Below are 7686 nucleotides of genomic sequence, written 5' to 3' on the forward strand. Positions count from 1 at the left end.
GGTGTGAGAGCAGAAGAGCTGACTCTGCTCGCCTTCTTCTGACCTGTGTTGACAAGGGTGAGGGAAAGATGTCTGCCCCACCTGAGCATATGCTATCTGAAGCTGGTGGGAGAGTTGGCCTCTGGGGCCTGAGAACAGAAGAGCTTGGTCTGTCCCTGACCATCTGCAACAATTGGAAAAATTGGCCCAGCATCTTACCAGTTCAAACAGCAGAGCTGGTTCTTGTGGTCTGAGTGTGCGTGACCCAGATGTGAGGGCATAAAAGGAGGAGAATTGGGCTCTGTTCCTTCTGCCTGCTGCATTTGGTGAATTAGCTGGGGCAGAGTTGGAGAGCTTGCTCAGGTGGTGAAGATGAGGGAAAGCGGTGGGCTCACTAACCCAGCTACCACCCAGGTTCAGAACAAGGGCTACAAGTCATCCCACCCTAACACCCTCTTCATCTACGAACTGCAGGAGCATGTGAAAGGCCCAGATCTGCAGATCAGAGCTGCAGGATCTCCATGACACAGACATCAATTCTATAAAAGAGGAGTCCCAGTGAGGGTGGATTATTGACAGTATAGGAGAAGTCAGAGGCCAGAACACTTACAAGAAAAGATGTATAGACTAAAAGATGTACTGTGTGACTCACTGGATCACACTACATATTCCTCAGCAAGATTGTTGTTTGTTTTCTTTTGGTTTTGGATTTTGCATTTTTCTTTATATTATTTTATTTTAGATTGGAGATACCAAGGGCACAGCACAGATGCAAGGGAACAGGTAGTTGGAAGAGTGGGATTGAGATGCATGATGTGAAACCAAGAGAGAATCAATAAAACATTAAAAAATAACAAATTAAAAATCCAGAGCTATCTGCCTCTGATTTTCTTGAAATATAGCTTGTGTGATAACCAAATAATAGACATATTGAATACAAAGATAAGTGATCTTTTTTTTTTTTGCTGCTGTAGGCCTTAATGATGCATTACTGCAATCTTTTTTTAAGATTTCTTTGTTTTATTTACATGTATTGGCCTTATGCCTGCTGAAGGGCTGTACTCTACATGCATGCAATTCCACCAGAGACCAGAAGAGGGCATCAAATTCCTTTTCTAACTGGAGGATGCTTTTTAGCTGCTCTGTTTTTTCTTTGGGAAAGAAACAATTACTCAAAGTAAAGGAGCCATCTCTTCAGCTCCTACACTTGGCTTTTTTCTTTCTAGCCACATGTGCTGTATTAGTTGGAATGAATCAGCACAAACCAAAGAGAAAGTTCAGGAGTTCTGTAGGGACAAATATATGATGTAGGCATGGTGGTAATTGTCTTAGGATGCCATGCATCCATGCAAGGTGTTCATGGGTTCAGGATCCTGCTCCAGCATCACTTATTGTCAGCGTTGGAGCAGATCTCTCACATCTCACATTGGATGACAATAAAGATTAGGGTCATCTGATGAAATGCAGAAATGAGAAGACATCCTGGTGGTGTAGGTGTGTTTAGGAGTCCCTCTTGACACTCCAGATAAGTGTTGGGAGGAAGCTTCAGAAGAGCCAGAGGGGATGAAGCCTGCAGAAAAGCCATGTGCCTCTGATGGAGAGCACGCCTGTGCAAGGCTAGGAAGGGAGAGGGATGGTTGATGCTGCTCTTTTCCCACAACTGATCCCACTGTGTACTGATGAAGAGGGTTTTTCCAGATGAGTTCTGTATTCTTGTGAAGCTCCCTTGAACCTAATCTGACATCTGAGACTGAATCAGAGAGTTAAAGTGTGGAGGAAATAATCCTGTGGAGTCCCAAAATGGTGCTATCAAACAAGGGTAGAAATAATCTACTCTTCATGAATAAAGAACATATATATATACACAGAACATTCAATTCCATGGATGATGTGTTCAGCTGGACAATTGGCTCAGTGGGCAAAATCACTTGCTGCCAGGCTTATGGGCCTTAGTTCCTTCCCTGGGACCCACATGATTGAAGGAGACAACAAACCTCTGACAAATTGTCCTCTGATCTTCATGTGGGTCAGGAGCCTGGTCATGGCCCACAAAAGCTAAGACATGGGGATTTGTGTCCATTCCTCACTTATCATTGAATCTCTCCATCTGAGGCACTCATTTAATTGTATTATTCTGCATTCCATTTGAGAGAAGTGGAATTTTTGCTATTTTACTCTCATTACTGAGATGTTATAGGAGCCAAGAAGGCCAACACCAAAGCATCACCAGAAGAATGGTTAAGGGAAGGTGGCCATTGGGAATCTGTGACATCGCTGAGACACAAACTGCTCTAGGTTGTCTTCTCTATATGCCTGGTGTATTAGTCAGGGCTCTCTCGAATAATAGAAGTTATAAACTTAATCTCTCTATATCTAGAAAAGCAATATGTTAGAATGACTTCCAGGCTTGGTCCAGACTATACAAGGATGGCTATGATGGAAAGTCTAGGAATCCAGTAGCTGCTCAGTCCACAAGACAAGAAGTCTTAGTTTTCTGCAGTCTATGATGTAATCTTAAAGAAGTAGGTTCTAACTCCAGTGAAGGAATGGATGTGCTCACAAGGCAAGAGCAAGCAGAGAAAGAGTAAATCTTCCTTCTTCCATTTCATTATACAACCTTCCAGCAGAAGGAGTGGTCCAGATTACATCTGGGCTAAAGTCTGAATTAAAGGTGTGACTTCCTACCTCAAAGAGCAGGATTAGAAGTAGATCCTCCTACTTCAAATGAAATCTCCCATAGATGTGCTCTATATGTTTTGATTTTGGTTATTATCATATGTACTCTCATGGACAACCAAGAATAGCCATCATGGTTGTATTTCCCTCTACACTAATATTCTTGAGCAAATGGCTCCCTTAGAGAGTGAAAGGAAGGATTGACAATAATCATAAGTTACATCTGGTTCAGCTGTAGAGCCCATGGTCATGATGACTTTATTGGCCTCCTTATGGCCATGCATGGCTGAAATAGGACTAAACACCCATCTCTGGTACTTGGGAACAAGGGATCAGCTGGAAATCCAGTTTCTATACAATAGGAGATTAGACATTGAAATAAGTATGATGTCCCTTTTAGTAACTGTGGTGGAAAGGGGCCCAGGAGTGAGAAATGTGTCTTCTTTAGAAAGAGGAAGAAAGGCCCAACACAGCAAACACACTGCAGCATTCAGAAAGAGTGGGGTTACTAGGGCACATGTTTCGGACTTTAAATCCTCCAGACACATTCTTGCTCACTCCATTCATCCTGAAAAGGAAAGACAAATGAAAAAAAAAAAAAACACAAAGAGCCAAAATTCCCTCTTAACACAAGAGGGCCAGAAAAGACTTCTGTGGAGTCTTCATTCTATACAACAGCTAGAAGACTCCAGTTGCTTTCAAAGAAAACAATGATTTATTAGGATTTGAAGTTTACTGGTGATCAAAGAGGCAGGATCTGGAAGCAGCAGCACCAGGAACCACATAATAGTCCAGAGCTAAATCTTATTGCAGAGCTCCCATTGACACTACCATGATGAGCAAGGGCACTGCAGTGTGTGTCCCCAAGAATACTGGCTTTAGACAATGTTCCTTGTGCTGCTTCAGAAGATTGCAACATCTACAGATCTGAAAATGAGATGCAGCCTTCCCCAAGTCATCAAGCAGAATGGACTCCTCCATTTCTCTAGAACATAAGCTCTGGCATCCAGTTGATGATTCAGGCTTGTATTTGGGACCTGGTCTCTGCAGTAAGGGTTAGGGCTTCTCAATCTTCCATCAAAACACTGTGAGGATGGACAAAGGTGTCGTCAGCCAACATTCCCTCCCCATGTTCATCCTGCAGCCTCCAGAAGGGATTTCAATAGTCAAATTTATCAACTTTTCCTTTGTGGCTCGCTCGGGCTTATGTTCACTCAATATTTTAAATATTTCATTTTCTGACATAAATCCTTTTAAATTTTCTTTCTACAATTGCAGTTTAACTTTGGACATAGAATTTTATTCATCAATGATCAAGTTTTTTTGCAGCAAACTGAGGCTTATGTTTTCTCCTTTATGGCTTGCTATGATGGCTACTATTGGAAGTCTACTTGACATGTAGTTGAGGAACTTACACCATCAGAATGGCTTGCAGCATGCTTTTTTGACATTTTCTTGATTGCTATTTGATTTTGGAAGGCTCAGTCCTCTGGGTAGGTCTATCTCTAGACAAGTGAGCCTAGGCCATAGAGGAAAGGTAGCTGAGCAGAGTAATGAGCAACATTCCTCTGTGGTTTCAAGGCCATGCCTTGTGATCTTGCCTTGGCTTCCTTTGATGATGGACTGTAACCTGTGAGGTGGTGTGGGAATTCAGTCCTTGTAATTCTCCTGTATTTGTTGTTGAAAATGGAGAATGCTGACACATCTGAGAGCCATAAATAAAATAATTCAATCAGTGGGCTCTCTACAGCCTTGAATGCCTTTGCCTTCTATGTTATCTAAAGAATGGCCTGTTATACTATTGTCTTAAAAAAACTGTTCCTTCATTATACCTCTACAAGAAAAGGATAGGGAAAAGTTTGCCTCCATGGTATGTACTTATAATTCTTCTTATCTTTTTAAGATATCAATAGAAGATATCTCCTACCAGGAATGTTAAAAGGTCTACCCTGTGCCAATAATTTGTTCTAAAACCGTTGGAAATAATTCATGTACAATTTCCACAATCTATAATATACCATTATATTGACAAGATGTTTTCCTTTGAAAATACAAAAATAAATTTATTTGTTATATTTTCCCCTTAGTCAGGAAGTCTCATCATCCACAGCAAAAGAGCCAACTTGTTTGATATGCAATAACAACAAACAATCATTGTAATAAATTATCTGGATTGATAGATTAACAAACATTTGAAAGTATACAACTTTCCTCTCCCTTGCTCATTTTCATATATCATGTTATTCTAAGACAACTTCTGATAGACTACAATTCACTTCATATTAATTATTAATCTTAATTTAATGCTGTTTAAATTTAAATAAATTATTTACTTCTGAAGTTGATCCTTGATAATGGATTGAGACAGTCAATGAAGCTGACCACCTCCTTGAGTTACACTAATTTTGCTTGAAAGACCCATCTTTCTGCTGCATGCAAGAAACACACCTCAAATTCAAAGACAGACACCGCCTCAGAATAAAAGGCTGGGAAAAGACATTCCAATCAAATGATCTTAAGAAGCAAGCGGGTGTAGCCATCCTGATATGCAGCAAAATAGACTTCAAACTAAAATCAATCTAAAGAGATCAAGAAGGGCATTACATACTCATCACAGGAAAGATCCACCAAGATGAAGTTTCAATTCTGAACATTTATGCCCCAAACACAAGGGCACCCACATATGTACAAGAAACATTACTAAAGCTTAAACCACATTTAAAACCCCACACATTAATAGTGGGAGACTTCAACACCCCACTTTCACCACTGGACAGATCAGCCAAATTGAAACTTAACAGAGAAATAAAAGACTTAACTGATGTTATGACTCAAATGGACTTAATCAATGTCTACAGAACATTCCATTCTAACAAAAAAGAATATACCATCTTCTCAGCACCCCATGGAACTTTCTCTAAAATCGACCACATAATTGGCCATAAAGCAAATCTCAACAGATACAACACAATTGGAATAACCTCCTGCATTCTATCAGAACACCATGGTGTAAAGGTAGATTTCAATAACAACAAAAACTACAGAAAACCTACAAACCCATGGAAACTGAATAATGCTCAACTAAATCACCAATGGGTTAAGGAAGAAATTAAGAAAGAAATTAAAGACTTCCTAGAGATCAATGAAAATGAAGATACCACATACCCAAACTTACGGGACACTATAAAAGCACTGCTAAGAGGGAAATTCATAGCACTAAAGGCCCACAAAAAGAAGTTGGAGAAATCTCACACTAGTAACTTAACAGCACACCTGAAAACTCTAGAACAAGAAGAAGCAAAGTCACCCAGGAAGAATAGATGCCAGGAAATTATCAAATTGAGAGCTGAAATCAATAAAATAGAAACAAAAAGAACAACACAAAAAATTAATGAAACAAAGAGCTGGTTCTTTGAGAAAATCAACAAGATAGACAAGCCCTTATCGAAACTAACCAAAGGCAGAGAGAGAGAGCATACAAATTAACATAATCAGAAATGAAAAGGGGGACATAACAAGAGACAATGAGGAAATCCAGTGAATCATCAGGTCATACTTCAAAAACCTCTACTCCACAAAACTGGAAAATCTAAAAGAAATGGATAATTGTCTGGAGAGGTACCACATACCTAAGTTAAATCAAGACCAGGTAAACTATTTAAATAGTCCAATAACCCCTAGGGAAACAGAATAAGTGATTCTATTAAAAGTCTCCCAAGCAAAAGAAGGACAGGACCAGATGGTTTCAGTGCAGAATTCTACCAGATCTTCAAAGAAGAGTTAATGCCAATACTCTTTAAATTGTTCCACACAAGAGAAACAGAAGGAACATTGCTAAACTCCTTCTATGAGGCTACAATTACCCTGATTCCTAAACCAAACAAAGATGCAACAAAGAAAGAGAACTACAGACCAATCTTCCTCATGAACATTGATGCAAAAATACTCAATAAAATACTGGCAAACAGACTCCAAGAACACATCAAAACAATTATCCACCATGATCAAGTAGGCTTCATTCCAGGGATGCAAGTGTGGTTCAACATACGAACGTCCGTCAAAGTAATACACCACATAAACAAACTCAAAGAAAAAAAACCCACATGATCATCTCACTACATGCAGAAAAGACATTTGACAAAATCCAACACCCCTTCATGATAAAGGTCTTGGAGTGATCAGGAATACAGGGAACATAACTAAACATAATAAAGGCAATTTACAGCAAGCCCATAGCAAACATCAAATTAAATGGAGAGAAACACAAAGTGATTCCACTAAAATCAGGAACGAGGCAAGTCTGTTCACTCTCCCCATACTTATTCAATATAGTACTTGAAGTTATAGCCAGAGCAATAAGACAACATCAGTAGATTAAGGGGATACGATTTGGAAAGGAAGAAGTCAAGCTTTCCCTATTTGCAGATGACATGATAGTATACTTGAGTGGCCCCAAATATTCAACCAAGGAACTGATACAGCTTATAAACATCTTCAGCAACATAGCAGGGTACAAGATCAACTCAAAAAAATCAGTAGCCCTCCTATATACAATTGACAAACAGGCTGAGAAGGAAATCAGAGATACATCACCCTTTACAATAGCCACAAATGATACAAAATACCTTGGGGTAACAATAACTAAGCAAGTGAAGGACATATATGACAAGAACTTTAAGTCCCTGAAAAAAGAAATTGAAGAAGATGTCAGAAAATGGAAAGATCTCCCATGCTCATGGATATTCAGGATTAACATAGTAAAAATGGCAATCTTACCAAAAGCAATCTACAGATTCAATGCAATCCCCATCAAAATACCAACACAATTCTTCACAGACCTGGAAAGAATAATACTCAACTTCATATGGAAAAACAAAAAACCCAGGATAGCCAAAAGAATCCTGTGCAATAAAACAACCTCTGGAGACATCAAAATCCCTGACCTCAAACTCTACTATGGAGTTACAGTAATAAAAACAGCTTGGTACTGGCATAAAAACTGACATGTGGATCAATGGAATCGAATTGAAG

This window comes from Peromyscus eremicus, chromosome 9 (assembly GCF_949786415.1).
Source record: "Peromyscus eremicus chromosome 9, PerEre_H2_v1, whole genome shotgun sequence".
Taxonomy (NCBI): Eukaryota; Metazoa; Chordata; class Mammalia; order Rodentia; family Cricetidae; genus Peromyscus; species Peromyscus eremicus.